The 16,812-nt window shown below is 45.5% G+C and overlaps 1 protein-coding gene across 1 annotated transcript in view; it reads right to left on the bottom strand.

The window, feature by feature from the left end:
* The window catches only part of B4GALT4 (beta-1,4-galactosyltransferase 4), a 72,143-nt gene extending 56,162 nt beyond the window's left edge, over positions 1-15,981 (bottom strand). Inside the window, exon 1 of the mRNA XM_038393934.2 lies at positions 15,883-15,981. The gene's annotated coding sequence lies outside the window, so the exon portion shown is untranslated. The remainder of the gene's footprint in view (positions 1-15,882) is intronic.
* Between the last annotated feature and the right edge of the window lie 831 nt (positions 15,982-16,812).

A 16,812-nucleotide genomic window follows, 5' to 3' on the forward strand; every position in this document is an offset into this window, starting at 1 on the left:
TGATATGGAAGGAGAAGCTACTGAAAGAGAACACCTGTGTTTTGAACATGAACAAAGAATGGCATATATTTGATTGCAGGAACTAGAAGCTAAGGCAAAAGTGGACAGACTTAAGCTCCAACTCAAAAGAATAAAGGAACAACAGGAACTGTATCATCCTGAAAATCCAGCTCCTCTCAACAACAAAGATAGGGTAGAATCTATTCAGTTTGTAAGAACGTTGGTATATTGTTTGACTCTAAGCAGTTGACTGTGTGTGACCAAATTTACCCCAACACTGCCATCTTTTATGTAAATGCTTTTACTGTGAGCTCAGGTGAAGGTAACCCCATAACTTGTGCAGAGAATGTAAAAATCAATGGTAAAAGCTGTTAAGGGCAAATTACAGCTTCTAACATCACTCTTGTTAAAGCAGATCTTGTCAAAGAGGAATATTATTTACCAAATAAGATTGTGAATATTGTAATCCTCTGTGAGTTTACTGTAAGTATGCCTTTAGCCAGAATCCATCTTGAATGGAATGGTGTTAAACATGAAGTTATAGCTGGGGTAAGAAAGTTATTGCGTAAGGATCTTTTGATTGGGGATGATATTAAAACTTTGTTCAGTCATGTTGATGACATAAACCAGTCACAGCAAAGAAATAATCCTGAACCTGTGTCTACTAGGGGAAAGGATTTGCCTATGGAGGGTTTCTCCAAATGTCTGTCTGAGGAAGATAGCTGTTTATCTGTGCAAAGAAGCAATGCATATGTGGAAAAAGTTTCAGAGTGTCTGTCTGGTATCTCAGAAGTGAATCTGGCATTACATAAGGCTCAGGAAGATGTTTCTCTATAGCAAATTAAAATTGGTCATCAGGTTAAAGCCCTAACTGAGGAAGGAAGGGGTACATTCTTGGTGAGTGATAAATTGTTGGCTAGTAAAGCTTGGGAAAGTAAGCCTGACCCAGGTAAAAGTGATGTGCTTAAAGTAGCTCAGTGTAATAAGACACTATTTGTGGAAAACAACAGATAAACTGCTCAGGGAGGAGAAGGCAAAGCAAGTTTAGATGAGCATAGGCAGCTTTGTCTAATCAGAAGTTTGGGAAGGCAAGGTTAGTGGCACATGAGTATCCATGTACCTTACCTGTTACCAGTGTGGAGAATTGTGACAGTGAAGGAAATGTTCCTGTGTCTGTTAGGGGTAATGACTTGCCTATGAAGAGAGCTACCCCAATCTCCAAGCAATTGTCTGTGAACAGCCATGTGTGCTGGGACAAGGAAAATGATATCCCAAGCTCTTTGTCTGTTAAAGGGGAACGTTTCTTCAGCTTTTTTCTGTCTGTAGAACAGAGAGAAGAAGACTGTCAGCCTATGACAGTTTAAAATTTATCAGTTGACCCAAAGTTGGTTCTGGATACAACTAAAGCCCAGGAAGGAAGTGGTCCAAAATTTGTATCTGTAGGGATGATGATATTGCAACTGGGTTGCATCCAGTTGAGGTCATAAATTGCTCCCAGAGACCAAGTAGTTTTGGTGCTCCTATTTTGCATATTGCTAGTGTGTTGCTGAGTAAAGATATGACAACCTTGTCTGATCAGGGTGATATCATAGCCAGGGCACAAGGAAAGCATGAAGATGATTTGACTACGTTAGCCACTGACAGTGTGGCAACTTGTAACAAGGAAAAGAATGCTTCTAATCTTGTGACTAGGAAGTCTAGCAGTTTACCTGAAAGGAAGTTGTGTGAAAATCCTCCTGATGGGCCAGAGGTAATTCTGGATGTATGTGAAACTCAAAAGGAGTTTGGTGATTTTTCTGTTGTGCCAAAGTTGGTTCTGGACATAAATAAAGCTCAGAAAAAACCTGTTGCAGTGCATGATATTGCAGAAGGAAAGGAATTTCTTGGTGAAGTCTTTGAAGTCTGTGAAAAGGAATTGTTTCCATGACTCTTGATGGACAATTGTTGACAGTAAACAGTCTCTCTTCTGAGCAAAGTCTGTTGGTGCCTAGTAGCCAAAGTCTTTTAAATGAAAATGAATCCACTGAATTTGTTTTAAAAAAATCCATTGTGGATAGCTTTGAGGAGATTTCAGATGGAATAAAAGTTGTTAGGGAGTTTAAACAGCACTATAAGCTTAACCAGCTTGTTGGGGAGACAATGTTGTTGGAACATGAATGTCTCCATGTTGATTCTTTAAGTAAGCAGTCTGTGACTCAGGAAAGATTGGGTTACAAGGATGCAGGGCAGAGCAGGCAAACTTTTATCTCTAGATATTTTGGACTTGATTTGTAGTCTCTTAGTGGACTTGACATCTAATTCCATGTGGAAGCAGAGGTTGGTAATGGAAGGACAAAGGAATGTTAAGTCTAACATGCTCGTGAAAATGGATGGTATCTCTTTAAGACAGAGTCCAGCCTTGGAATTGGTAAAACTTGAGAATCTAAAAAATAGAAAACAAGCTAGTGTCTGTGTTGATGCAAATTACCTGACTGACTGGGAGAGAAAGACTTGCCCAAAGCCATTGGCAAAGAGGACGCACCCAGCCAGCCAATGGATTCTGTTACACAAAAGAGTTCAGATTTTGACCCTACTGGACAGGGAGGAAGGGAAGGATTAAACCTTGCAAAAAGCCACAGATTAACCCTAAAATACCAAAACATCAAGTAAGTGGTTAAACTGAAAGCCTATGTTAAGGAAGACCCTGAGGTCAAGAAAAAGCTAACAAAGATTCAAGGACATTGAACAAGCTGACCTAAAGAATAATTTGTCTAAACCAAAGACTTGGCATGACAAAAATAATTATAAATGAACACTTGTGATAAACCTGATGTTATTGCTAATGATTGTAACTAACTTGTTGCTGATAGCAAAAACTGTAAAATGTACAATGTGCATTTTTTTTGGAAAAACCAGTGAACATGTTGGGAGTGATGCATAAGAACTCATTATGTTGTAAAAGCCTTCATGGTTATACTGTCTCATTACATGACAACACACTTTGTGTTAAAAAGCCTAATAAGGCTGAGGATTCACAGCTAATGCATAGATATATTTCTAAAACATTCCAAGGCAGAAAAACCACTACAAGCTTGAACTGCTGTGCACAAAGGGAAACTGAGGTACAACACCTCGCAGCCTTCATGTCTGAATGCCAGAGTAAGTACTCTCTGAAGAACGTTAATGGCTATGTTAAGTCAACACATAGACCAAACCCTGTGAAACAATTTAGTGATTCCAAAGTATGGACAAGTTTTTGGCTGGGGCCAAAGCATGCATCAATAATTTGGTGCACCTTACAAAGAATTCAATATAAACACAGCTCAGATCAATGTTGGGAGGTCATTAAGGTATATCCAGGAGCTTTATTTTCGCCCTGCCACACCAGTTTCACATTTGGGGTGTGACGCATGGTTAGAAAGGGTTAAACATCCTGCAAAATAAATAACCCACAGAAGACATGTGAGGAGATAATGTTTTTATTTTTGTGTATTTACATATGTATGAGTAGGGTCCACAATGTAATCAACAGTCCCTGCCTATCTATGCTGTATTCTGATAATTCAGAGATCAAAAGAAGATCCTATAATTTAAATTAATTGTAAACATGGAATATCTCTGTATTCATCTCTCTTTGAAATGTACTGTGAATGGTGGAGGAACAAGCAAATGGCCTTATGTTAATTTGTATAGCTAAGTACCAGTTATGGATCTCCTTCAAAGTCATCCTTTGTTCCCTGAGGAATTCCAACTTGTCAAAAGACATGAAATTGTTTAAAAGATCCTTGGGTCCTGATTCTGTCATCTCAGATCTGCTTAGGCTTTGTCAGGGGAAGTTTGAGTCGCAAGACTGAGGTTCCACTTTTGCTGGTAAACCCTGAATATGAGATTTGGACATTGAAATATGACCTATGAATTGAATTCTAAAGGAACTCTTTGCAACCACAAAGCTCACCATCTCTGCTATGAATCTGCACCTAAATGAATTAAAAACTCATGTCTGCATGTATATTGATCTTTTAACCATACTCTCTGTTTTTTTAATACATTTTAGTTTAGTTAATAAGAATTGCCTGTAGCGTGTATTTGGGTAAGATCTGAAATATTCAATAACCTGGGAGGTAATGCGTCCAATCCTTTGGGATTGGGGTAGAACCTTTTCTTTTATATGATGAAATAAGATTTACAGAAATTTTCATCGTATTTGATGTGAGTACCTGGATTGAGGCCTAAGGCTGGATCATTTTAAGGGAACTGTGTTGTTTGGACTTCTGAGTAACCAGTGAGGTAATAAAGAAGCTGTTTTATGCTGGCTTGATAAATCTGGGTATTGGAATATCCACCAGCTTTATGAAGATTGTCTGCCCCATTCTTTGCAGTTCACCCTAACTGAGTTACCATAGCTGGTCCACTAGAACCCCATCACAGGGGTTAATATCATTTACTTAATACAGAGGGGGATTGAGAGACTTTGTTCATATTTGTGAAGCACTTTGATATCCTAAGAAGAATATTTTTATAAGAGGGAAAAGTATTAGAAATAATGCTGCCTAAAACTTTAGAGATAAATTTACATTTATGCAATGCCTTTTATCCCAACACATGCCACAAACTGTATTAACGCAATTCTACTGAAATGCAGCTCTCTTCGGGTTGGAGGGCAGCAGCCAAGCAGCACACTACAGAACAAAGGGTGGAAAATGTTTAGCAAAGGATGACAAAGCAAATTCCTGACTCCTACAAAAAGTACAAAGAGGAATGAGCATCTACCCACTGGAGTTCTTTGTTCTGGCTTTTTTTCCCTTTCAGTTTTAAAGATAAAAATGCCAGATAATTGTACAACTGGATGGAAAATCCTGCTCTGAGTAAGGTAAGAATGAAGAGTCCTAAACAAGACTGAAAACAGCAACATTTGGTTTGTAGGCTGTTAAAAAAAAATCGTCCAGCCACTCCATAATCAGAGATAAGAACCTCTACATCTCTGTAAGGAGCTGGTAAGTGGAAGTTTCCATAGGCATCAAGCACAGGTGATCATGCCCTCTCACTCACCTCTATTAAAGCTCCCTACCAGGAGACCACAAGGTGGAGTTGGAAGCCTGCCTCCTATCTGATCCAATGAGCCTAAGAGGCAAGAGTTCTAGCTGCGGTAGCATCTGCTTCTATAGTCAGGTAGCTGAGGAGAAACATTCCAACATGTTTGGACCTTGCTAATGCACAATGTGGTTACACAGGCTGTGCACTGAATCCAGAATTTGAAGTAGTGTAGGTGATGGGTGTGACGGGTTGCCCCTGGGGTGCCACCTGGAACTGGGGTACCACTGAGCCCTCTGACTGTTAAGGAAAAGTTAGCATATGTGACTCCATTTTGGTTTGGGGCCCATCATTGTCTAAAAGCAAGCACATCATGCACCAGGAGGAATGTTCCTTAGATACTGCATTCCTGTGAAAACCCTCCCCCTTGTTTCCAGCCTGTCTCGACTCCCGATTTCTGTTCTTTGTCTGTTCCTAACTCCCTGCCTCCTGGCCTTGATGTGAGCCTCCCATCCTGATAAGAAAGGCTACTGGTGCATTGCTTTAGGGCCATGTTGTGTAGTTGAAGTAATAGTTTAGCACGGGGAATGTACCTAGCAGGGATAGGTGGTAGATAAGGAGAGGGTTTGTCTATTGGCTAAGGTTTCCGATGCACAAGGGCAACATGCTTTGCTAAAAGGTATATAATCTTTGTATAACCTGCATTCGGGGTCCCCCTCTGACTAGCAGGGGGAACCACGCTCGAGCGTAATAAACTTAATATCTTTGGGAACTCTGCAGTCGTGGACTTTGTTCGTGTGCCTCACCCTAGATTCGAACTGTGTGTGACCTATCAGGTATAATTCGCAACAGTTCTTTGTGTCTCAGCCTAGGCTCGAACTGCGTGTGACGTATCAGGTATAATTCGCAACATGACCCACCAGCCTGGGCTTCTTACACAGTGCTGCTGTGACAAACTGCAAAGCCCTCCAAGCTTGCTCTTTCGCCAGCATTCACACAGGTAGGGACACACCCAGCTGCAGTTACATGCTGGCTCTCTAACAACCAGCTTCCCAGCCTAGGACCTCGGAGCAGTACCATCCTGCCCTGGTCAAATCCGGCTAGTATATGGGTTTAATATACCTGGTCCACCTCTCCCTCAGAGTGAAGAGGACCATGCACACTTGTAACCAAGCTGAGATTTCCCCCAGACACCTTAGTCAAACACACACTGGTTTGGATTAAAACATAAAATAAGTTTATTAACTACAAAATGATAAATTTTAAGTGATAGCAAACAGATCAAAGCAGATTACCTAGTAAATAAACAAAACCACAAACTGAGCTTAACATACTAGATAGGTAAGATATGAATTAGCAAATTCTCACCCCAAATGATAAACAGACTGGCACAGTCTTAAGGCACAAGCTGCCTTTGCTTTGCAGCATGGGTTTTCCAGGTTTTCATACATAGGCTAGAAATCCCTTTAGCCTGGGACCATCACTTCCCCCAGTTCAGTCTTTGTTCTTCAGGTGATTCCAGGTGTGGTGTTGTAGGGAGAGTGAGGTACCATCATGATGTCATTTACCCCTTTTATATCTTCTTCCCACTTGCTGGAAAGCTCTTTTGCTGTGACCTGGATCAAACAGTTCCCACTGTGTAGTGCTATCTCTAAGAGGTTTCTATTGTACATAGTTCCTGGGGTAATCCTTGTGCTTCTGTGCATTTCCTCAATAAGCCATTAACATTGTTTGGCCTTTTTACTGTTGCACCTGAAAGGCTACTTGTGGGTATTTTCAACTTAACAACGTGTTTCAGTAACACATATGTAGCCAAACTTCAAAACTTCACATACGACATACAATCCGGTGAGATATTAATGTCTAGCAGATCAAGACTTTTAGAATGATACTTCACAAGGCATAGTTTGTGCAAAACATATCCCAACTACAGGCAGTGCTCGACTTTATGACGTTCGACTTACGACAAACAGCACTTATTACATTTCTGAATTGACACCCTGAGTCGACTTATGACATTGGTTTCAACTTTATGATGCTCAGTCCCGAAATGGAGTGGATTGCGGTTCAGAGTTACGATGTTTGACTTACGAGGCAATTTTCAGGAATCAATTGTATCGTAAGTCTGAGGACTGCCTGTATATGACAGTGGTGAATAAGGAGATGCCAGGGATAGTGTGGGGAGCGGAGAGCTGGTCTCTCAGCTCCGCTGGCCGCTACCTACTAGGAGCCTGGCTGCCCCACAGGCTCCCAACAGGCTGCCTCTGCTCCCCATTCCCCGCTGAGAGCAGGCGGAAACCACCCAGGGTTTCTCTTCTCCCACCCACTGGGAGCCAGGCAGCCTTGTCAATTTCATGCATCAGGGAGGCCTGAAATTGACAAAACAGCAGGGAGCAGGGTCCACAGCCACCCAGCCCTCCAGGGAAGCAGGGGTTTTCTTGTGAATTTCATGGGTCCTGCTGTGAAATTGACAAAATAGATGTAAGGGATGCAGTGCCTACACAGACATGGCATGATCCTAACTATACCGACATAAGCTTTATGCCTCTAGTGGAGGTGAAGTTAATATGTCCTTGTAGTAGGGAGCTTACCTAGATGGGAGAAAGGCTGTAGTGTAGACACTGACATAGAAAACTTCCAGCCATGGTTCTAGAATTACTGTGCATATAGTAGTCTGGAGACTGTAAGTAACACGGCTACTCAATCACCACTCACCAAGCCTAGGAACTGGCTGCTAACAGACACCTCATCTGTCAGTTTCTGGAAGGAGCAGTCGTAGTCTGCTCTAGCTCCAATGACCTTCTGCACTCCTCTGACTATTTTTCTTAAATTTTAGTTTAATAGTAGCACTTGTGACCTTCCTGCAACAGGATGTTGGAGGTGCGAGGTAGGGCTGGACATGGCAAAAGGTGGCTCAGGTTTCTGTTGAACTGACTGTATTTTAGAGAGATGACAACAGGCAATACATTTCCAGGCAACAGCAGATTGGCTTGGTTTAAGTCAATGTGTAGAACACAACCGGAATTCCTTAGAGGGGAAATTTACGATTTAAAGGAAAGAAAAAGACCAATGTGCATTTATGGGGCATGGCTAGAACATCACATGTCGTGAAAAAATCCTATTTGTGTCCAGAGTATTAACAGTTGTGCAGCTTGCACTTCTCATTATCATTATTTGTTATATAAGTCCCTTTGTGTTCAGCATACAAGAAACTGAAACAACAGCAATCCCTGCCGCAATGAGTTTATAAACTAGAAGGTCGACAGAAGACACACTGGGAAACAATTTGGAAGTCTTATGTATTTTTAAAATCTCAGTTTTTGTGAGCATCATGGAAGAAGGGATTTAAGAGGGATTTCAATGAGGAAAGGTTTGTTGCTCCAAGATTGAGAAGATATTTGATGTATAAGGAGCAGCATGGAAAACAAAGCAAGACAAGAGTCTCCACACAACTTTAACTCTGTCCTGTAGGAACACCAAATGAAACTGGGACCCCAGTACCTTACTCATCTCTAAAAATACCTGCCATTTTATCTGTGCCTATCCTAACTCCAAATCAGCAATCCTATTCATACACGCCAACACGCTCTGGACACCATCACTGATCAAAAGCATACTTGTTTCTGGTTGGAAGAGAGCACACTAAACAAACACTTAGCCCTGGTCTACACTACAAGTTTAGGTCAGATTTAGCAGCGTTGGATCAGTTTAGCTCTGAACCCATCCACACTACGAAGCCATTTTTTCCGACATTAAGGGCTCTTAAAACTGGTTTCTGTACTCCTCCCCAACGAGTGGATTAGCGCTGAAACCAACTTTGCTGGGTCGAATTTGGGGTAGCGTGGATGCAATTCGACTGTATTGGCCTCCGGGAGCTATCCCAGAGTGCTCCATTGTGACCGCTCTGGACAGCATTCTTAACTCAGAGGCACCAGCCAAGTAGACAGGAAAAGCCCTGCAAACTTTTGAATTTTATTTCCTGTTTGGCCGGTGTGGTGAGCTCATCAGCAGAGGTGACCATGCAGAGCTCTTCAGCACAGGTGACCATGGAGTCCCAGAATTGCAAAAGAGCTCCAGCTTGGACCAAACGGGAGGTACTGGATCTGATCGCTGTATGAGGAAATGAATCCTTGCTATCAGAACACCATTTCAAAAGACAAAATGCCAAAATATTTGAAAAAATCTCCAAGGGCATGAAGGACAGAGGCTATAACAGGGACCTGCAGCAGTGCCGCATGAAACTTAAGGAGCTCAGGCAAGCCTACCAAAAAACCACAGAGGCAAACACCCGCTCGTGGTCACAGCCCCAGACATGTTGCTTCTATGATGAGCTGCATGCAATTCTAGGGGGTGCCCCTACAACTACCCCACATCTGTACATGGACTCCTGCAAGGGAGTCTCACGTAACAGGGATGAGGATTTTGGGGACAAGGAAGATGATGAGGAGGGGGAGGTTGAAGAAGCGCACACCAGGCAAGTGGAGAACCATTCTCCCCGACAGCCAGGAACTCTTTATCACCCTAGAGCCAATACCCTCCCAACCCAGGCTCCCGGACCTCGACGGTGGAGAAGGCACCTCTGGTGAGTGTACCTTTGTAAATATAATATACAGTTTAAAAGCAAGCAAGTTTAATGATTAATTTGTCCTGAAGATGCATTCGCAGCCAGTACAGCTACTGGAAAGGTCTGTTAACGTGTCTGGGGATGGAGCGGAAATCCTCCAGGGACATCCCAATGAAGCTCTCCTGGAGGTACTCCCAAAGCCTTTGCAAAAGGTTTCTGGGGAGGGCAGACTTATTGCATCCTCCATGGTAGGACACTTTACTAAGCCAGGCCAGTAGCACGTAGTCTGGAATCATTGCATAAGAAAGCATGGCAGCGTGTAGTCCTGGTGTTTGCTGGCATTCAAGCAACATCTGTTCTTTATCTCTCTGTGTTATCCTCAGGAGAGTGATATCATTCATGGTTACCTGGTTGAAATAGGGAAATTTTATTAAGGGGACATTCAGAGGTGGCCATTCCAGCTGGGCGGTTTGCCTGTGGCTGAACAGAAATCATCCCCGCTGTTACCCACACGGTGGGGGAAGGGGTGAAACAATCATCCCAGAGAATTGGGGATGGGGGGGTGGTTAGTTGGGTTTGTGCTGCATGTTAACCCGAAAACCACAGCCCCTCCTTTTAAATGGCCAACCCATTTTAAAGGGCCAACCCAGTGGGTGCTTGGTATGTGAAATGAGGGTGCTGCTGTTTGAAACCATTCCCACATGTTAGGAAGGTTAAAGAAGCCAAAAGACTGTGGCTTACCCTGTCTGCCTGCAAGCCAAATTCTGTTGCCCTTTCTCACACCTTACAGGCAGGCCCTTGACGTCTCCATAAACGTCTCCCCCTTACTCTCACAGATATCGTGAAGAACACAGCAAGCCGTAATAATAATGGGAATATTGGTTTAGCCGAGGTCTAACCGAGTCAGTAGCTGCTCCAGTGTGCTTTTAAACGTCCAAATGCACATTCTACCACCATTCTGCACAGCCTATAGTTGAACTGCTCCTGACTACTGTCCAGGGTGCCTGTGTATGGATTCATGAGCCATGGCATTAAGGATAGGCTGGGTCCCCAAGGATAACTATACGCATTTCAACAACCCTAACGGTTATTTTCTGGTCTGGAAAGTAAGTCCCTTGCTGCAGCCATTCCCACAGACCAGAGTTCCTAAAGATGCGAGCATCATGTACCTTTCCCAGTCATCCCACGTTGATGTTGGTGAAACTTCCCTTGTGATCCACCAGTGCTTACAGCACCATTGAAAAGTACCCCTTTCGGTTTATGTACTGGCTGCCTTGCTGCTCCGGTCCCAAGACAGGGATATGCATTCCGTCTATCGCCCCACCACTGCCAGGGAATCCCATTGCCACAAAGCCATCCACTATAACCTGCACATTTCCCAGAGTCACTACCCTTGATAGCAGCAGGTCAGTGATCACACTGACTACTTGCATCACAGCAACCCCCACAGTAGATTTGCCCACTCCAAATTGATTCCCGACTGACCGGTAGCTGTCTTGCGTTGCAAGCTTCCAGAGGGCTATCGCCACTCGCTTGTGAACTGTGAGGGCTGCTCTCATCTTGGTATTCTGGCGCTTCAGGGCAGGGGAAAGCAAGTCACAAAGTTCCATGAAACTGCTCTTACGCATACAAAAGTTTCGCAGCCATTGGGAATCGTACTTTGAGAGAAGTCTGCGTCCATGTCCTTATCGCTCTCCTCACCGCACTGCCGTCGCCTCCTCGCCTGCTTTTGCAGGTTCTGCATATACCGCATGATAATGCGTGTGGTGTTTAGAGCGGTCGCAACTGCCGTGGTGATCTGAGCGAGCTCCATGCTTGCTGTGGTATGGCATGAGCAGGACAGCAAAGTGGCAGCAGAAGCGGCGGGTGAATGACGATGCTGACAGCAATATCGCGTCCGCACGGAAAAAGGCGCGAAACTATTGTTGGCCGTTGCTTTCACGGAGGGAGGGAGGGGTAGGCTGGCAGCAGACGGTGCTGCTGGCTGGGAGAGCTATCCCACTGCCAATATTCCACGCAGGACTAAATCTCCATTAGACAAAACTTAAAGAAGAGAATGACCTGAGTCACTCCCATTTATGTGCAGGCACCCCCGACAGACCTCACCGAGATCTGCCAGGAATACACGTCTGACCAAGGCCAACCTAACCAAGGCCAGCCAGAGCACCCAGGAGATGATGAGGATGGCTACCAGTCATACTGCACTATCTGTTGCCACAAAGCAATGAGCTGCTGCTGTATAGCAATGCAGTCCCATGTGTGCCAGCACCCAGGAGACGTACGGTGACAGTGAGCTGAGTGTGCTCCATGCTTGCTGTGGTATGGCGTCTGCATGGGTAACCCATGAAAAAAGGAGCGAAACGATTGTCTGCCATTGTTTTCACAGAGGGAGGAAGGGAATGGGGGCCTGATGACATATACCCAGAACCACTCGCAACGTTTTTTGCCCCATCAGGCATTGGGATCTCAACCCAGAATTCCAATGGGTGGCAGAGACTGTGGGAACTGTGGGATAGCTACCCACAGTGCAACACTTCAGAAGTCGACGCTAGCCTCGGTACTGGGAACGCACTCCGCCGACTTAACGGTCTTAATGGTTTTAGGTGGGGACACACACTATCGACTGTATAAAATCACTTTCAAAAAATTCAACTTCTATAAATTCACCCTAATTTCGTAGTGTAGACATACCCTTAGGAAGGAGTAATGTACTGGGACATCCCTAAGAAACACCTCAGGCAGACATCAAAGATGTCAAAGTCAAGGTTATATGGCTGTGTTTTGTGAGAATCACCACCTTAACTGTACATTTCCTGGATCTCTGACATTTATATTGTGAGGTTTCAGAGTAGCAGCCGCGTTAGTCTGTATTCGCAAAAAGAAAAGGAGTACTTGTGGCACCTAGAGACTAACAAATTTATATAAGCATAAGCTTTCATGAGCTACAGCTCACTTCATCAGATGCATTCAGTGGAAAATACAGTGGGGAGATTTATATACATAGAGAACATGAAAGAACGGGTGTTACCGTACACACTGTAATGAGAGTGATCACTTAAGGTGAGCTATTACAGCAGGAGAGCAGGGGGGAGGGGAAACCTTTTGTAGTGATAATCAAGGTGGGCCATTTCCAGCAGTTGACAAGAATGTCTGAGGAACAGTGGGGGGTGGGGGAGAATAAACATGGGGAAATAGTTTTACTTTGTGTAATGACCCATCCACTCCCAGTCTCTATTCAAGCCTAAAATAATTATATCCAGTTTGCAAATTAATTCCAATTCAGCAGTCTCTCATTGGAGTCTGTTTTCAAAGTTTTTTTGTTGAAGAATTGCAACTTTTAGGTCTGTGATCGAGTGACCAAAGAGACTGAAGTGTTCTCCAACTGGTTTTTGAATGTTATAATTCTTGTTGTCTGATTTGTGTCCATTTATTCTTTTACGTAGAGACTGTTCAGTTTGACCAATGTACATGGCAGAGGGGCATTGCTGGCACATGATGGCATATATCACATTGGTAGATGTGCAGGTGATTTTTCTTCTTATCATAGAAAGGTAGGATTGGAAGGGACCTTAAGAGATCATCTAGTCCATCCCCCATCCCCCTGTGCTGAGGAAGGATCAAGTTAACCTAGACTGTCCCTTGCAGGTGTTTCTCCAACCTGTCTTTAAAAACCTCCAGTGATGTAGATTCCACAATATCGCTTGGAAACCTAGTAAAGAGCTTAACTACCCCTAGAGTTAAAACAATTTTCCTAATCCCTAACCTAAATCTCCCTTACTACAGATTAAGCCCATTAATTCTTGTCCTACCTTCCACAGACATGGAGAACAATTGATTACCGTCTTCTTTGTAACAGCCCTTAATATTTGAAGACTTAGCAGGTCACGCTTCAATCTTCTTTTCTCAAGACTAAACAAGACCAGTTTTTTTAACCTTTCCCCATAGGTCACTATAATAGGCTATACCTCTCTAGCATCTTCCTTGGGGAGAGGGTGGATACTGCTACAGCCTCGGATTCTACGTCAGAGCCCTCCCATGGTGCTATTCAGGACGTCTGGCCCCCTTACTGGGGGAGCTAAAGTAGTCCAAACAGTCTATACACTTCCATAGCCCATGAAAGTCAGTCCTAAGCCTTCAGGAAACCAAAGAGAAAAACAAAGAAGGGAAAAGTACCAATCCTCCTTCTTTCTGAAAGGACCTGGGCAGCCAAGGCTCTCAAGGCATTTCTCCAGTCAGCAACCCGTAAGAACGGTCCTAATATGGGTCACCCCAAGGGTCCATCTAGCCAAGTATCCTGTCTTTTAACAGTGGTCAGTGCCAGATGCGTCAGAAGGAATGAACAGAACAGGGCAATTGTTGAGTGATCCGTCCCCTTTCATTCAGTCCCAGCATCTGGCAGTCAGAAGCTTAGGGACATCCAGAGCATGGGGTTGTGTCCCGGACCATTGTGGCTAATAGCAATTAATAGAACTATCCTCCATGAATTTATCTAATTCTTTTTTGAACCCAGCTACACTTTTGGCCTTCACAAAATCCCCTGGCAACGCATACCACAGGTTGACCGTGTTTTGTCTGAAGTACTTCCTTTTCTTTGCTTTAAACCTGCTGCCTATTAATTTCATTGGGTGACCCCTGTTCCTTGTGTTATATGAAGGGGTAAATAACACTTCCGTGTCCGCAGCTCCCGCCGATCGCAGCTCCCACCGGCTGCGGTTCGCCCCCATTGGCCTGGAGTGGCAAACCGCGGCCAGTGAGAGCTGCGATCGGCCGAACCTGCGGATGCGGCAGGTAAACAAACCGTCCCAGCCCAGCCCGCCCGGGGGCTTACCTTGGCAGACTGCAAACCAAAGATTGCCAATCCCTGACTTAGACTTACCCAACCACAGTATAAGGGCTAATACTAGTAAAGTGCTTTGAATATGCTGATCTTCAAATGTTAATCATTAGTAAGCAAATTTCCCTCCTATTTTGCCAATAACTTCATAGTAGAATAATTTTAAAGGGTACATTTACTTGTCATTGTTATGTTGTTGCTTTACTTTTTGCATTTCTCCCAAGACAAGGAAATATCAATGAAAACCGTTTCTCTTTTGTTTATAGTTGATTTCCTTTTCCCATTGGTGCACTGTATATGAGTTGTCCTTATACATACATTGCAGCGGATTGCTTATTTGTCTCCATGGGAATTCTCTCTTTAATTCATAGAAACATTTATACCAGTGATATTCAGACTACAGCTCACAAGCCACAAATGGTTCTTTAATGTGTCTCCTGGCGCTCTCTGCAGAACATGATATTAAAACACTATGTGGATTTAATTATTAACCAATCAAGATGCTTTTATTACGTTATTAACCAATTATGTTATCAACTTGCACTAAGTTACTAACTTATATACTGTGAGAATAATTTTATATATAAAGATTTCCCTTGTGTTTAAATATGAATAATACTACAATAAATGAAACAATGAAGTCACCCAAAAGAGCCATAGTGTAATGTTGATGGCTAATTTGGCTCCTGAACCACTGAGGTCTGAGCATCACCGATTTATACTATTCTTGGATTTTGAAGGAACTTAGTTTTCGGAGAGTCTAAACGCTGCGCCAAATTTGAGGCGACAGCTTCCTATAAATACACACCCCTTCGCTTTTCCGCAGCGAGACTGACAGCCCGCACGCTTCACACCCCAAACTCCTGATGAGACAGCGCAATTCAAAGCCACCGCAAATTCACAGCTGGGGCTGAGCCCAGGACACAAGCACACACCGGGGTGCGGGGCCGGGGGGGCCAAGCCCCAAACTACTTCACAACTCCAGAACAGGCGCCCAGAGATGCACCTCTCCATTTTCACGCTAGAAATCCAGAGCGCCGCCAACAGGCTTTACCAGGACACCGCAGCTCCCGGCGCGGAGCGCGGGGCGCCGGCTGGTCACCGCAGCCGCTCGGCTGAGGGAGCGCGGCCGGCAACGGGGCCTCGCGCTGGAGCTCCGGTCCCGGCTCCGGGAGCTTTTCCGTGCTTGGCCCGTGCAACGGCGGCACGGAGGGGGGAGCGGTACGGCCGAGAGGGGGCCGGTGGGGAGCGGGGCCGGTGTTCCTGGGCCCCCCGCCCCCCCTTTCTGCCCTTGGCCCCGTTGTTTCGCTCGCGGGAAGGGCTGGTCGCTCCTAGGAGCCGGGCCACGGGGCGGTGACCCGTGACGGGCCCAGTCCCCAGCCGGGCCGGTTCTGGGAAGCTCCGGGGCTGTGACCGAGCCCGGCTACCGCCGCAGATCCCCGGGGGGCGCGGGCCGGGCCGGGCCGCTCCTCACCTGCCTCCGCCGCGGAGCCGGTACCAACCCGCATCCCTTGCCGCCGACCATAGAGACGACGGCAGAGCGGCCGCCTCCCACCACCGAGACCCCGGCGGAGGGATAGAGCGACCCCTCCCCCCCAACCACCCCCGGGGGGGGGCCCCTGCGCTCCCTTAACCCGCCCTTGCCTCGTGGGGCTGGAACCCCCGTTCCGCACGCGCCATCCCCTCCATCATCTGCCCCGCCCCTCCCGGCCCCCGCCGCTCTGTGGGGCGGGGGAGGGGGAGCGAAACCCGCCCGTGCCCCCCGGAAGGTGTCAAGGGCCCCTGTCCCGCCCGCCCCCCCCCACTCGCAGCGTCCGATCGGGCTCCGGGGCAGGGTTGCCGCTGGGTACCTGCGATGCGGGCCGGGGGCCCCAATCCCCGAGGGTGTCACGGAGCGCGCTGGGAGGCCTGGTCACGGTGCCCCCTAACGCATGCAAAGAAACGTGGCGCCCCGGCGCCGGCTAACTTCCCTGACATTATCCATTCTTAGGCCAAGCAATTCTCTGTCCCCCCAGCCTCTAATCTGAATCCGCCAATAGTTGATGATAATCGCCCTGTTGCCATCATTATGCCATAAGCTGCCCCTTCCTCACCTCTTCCAAGCTGCCGCCAATTCAAGCAAAGCATAGTTTATTAAAATGATTATCATTTTCTGGTTTCAGAGTAGCAGCCGTGTTAGTCTGTATTCGCAAAAAGAAAAGGAGGACTTGTGGCACCTTAGAGACTAACAAATTTATTAGAGCATAAGCTTTCGTGAGCTACAGCTCACTTCATCGGATGCATCGGATGTAGCTCACGAAAGCTTATGCTCTAATAAATTTGTTAGTCTCTAAGGTGCCACAAGTACTCCTTTTCTTTTTATCATTTTCTGATCATAGCTGAATAAGGCCCCAATCTTGCAAAG

The sequence above is a fragment of the Dermochelys coriacea genome, chromosome 1 (genome assembly GCF_009764565.3).
Source record: "Dermochelys coriacea isolate rDerCor1 chromosome 1, rDerCor1.pri.v4, whole genome shotgun sequence".
NCBI classification, from domain to species: Eukaryota; Metazoa; Chordata; order Testudines; family Dermochelyidae; genus Dermochelys; species Dermochelys coriacea.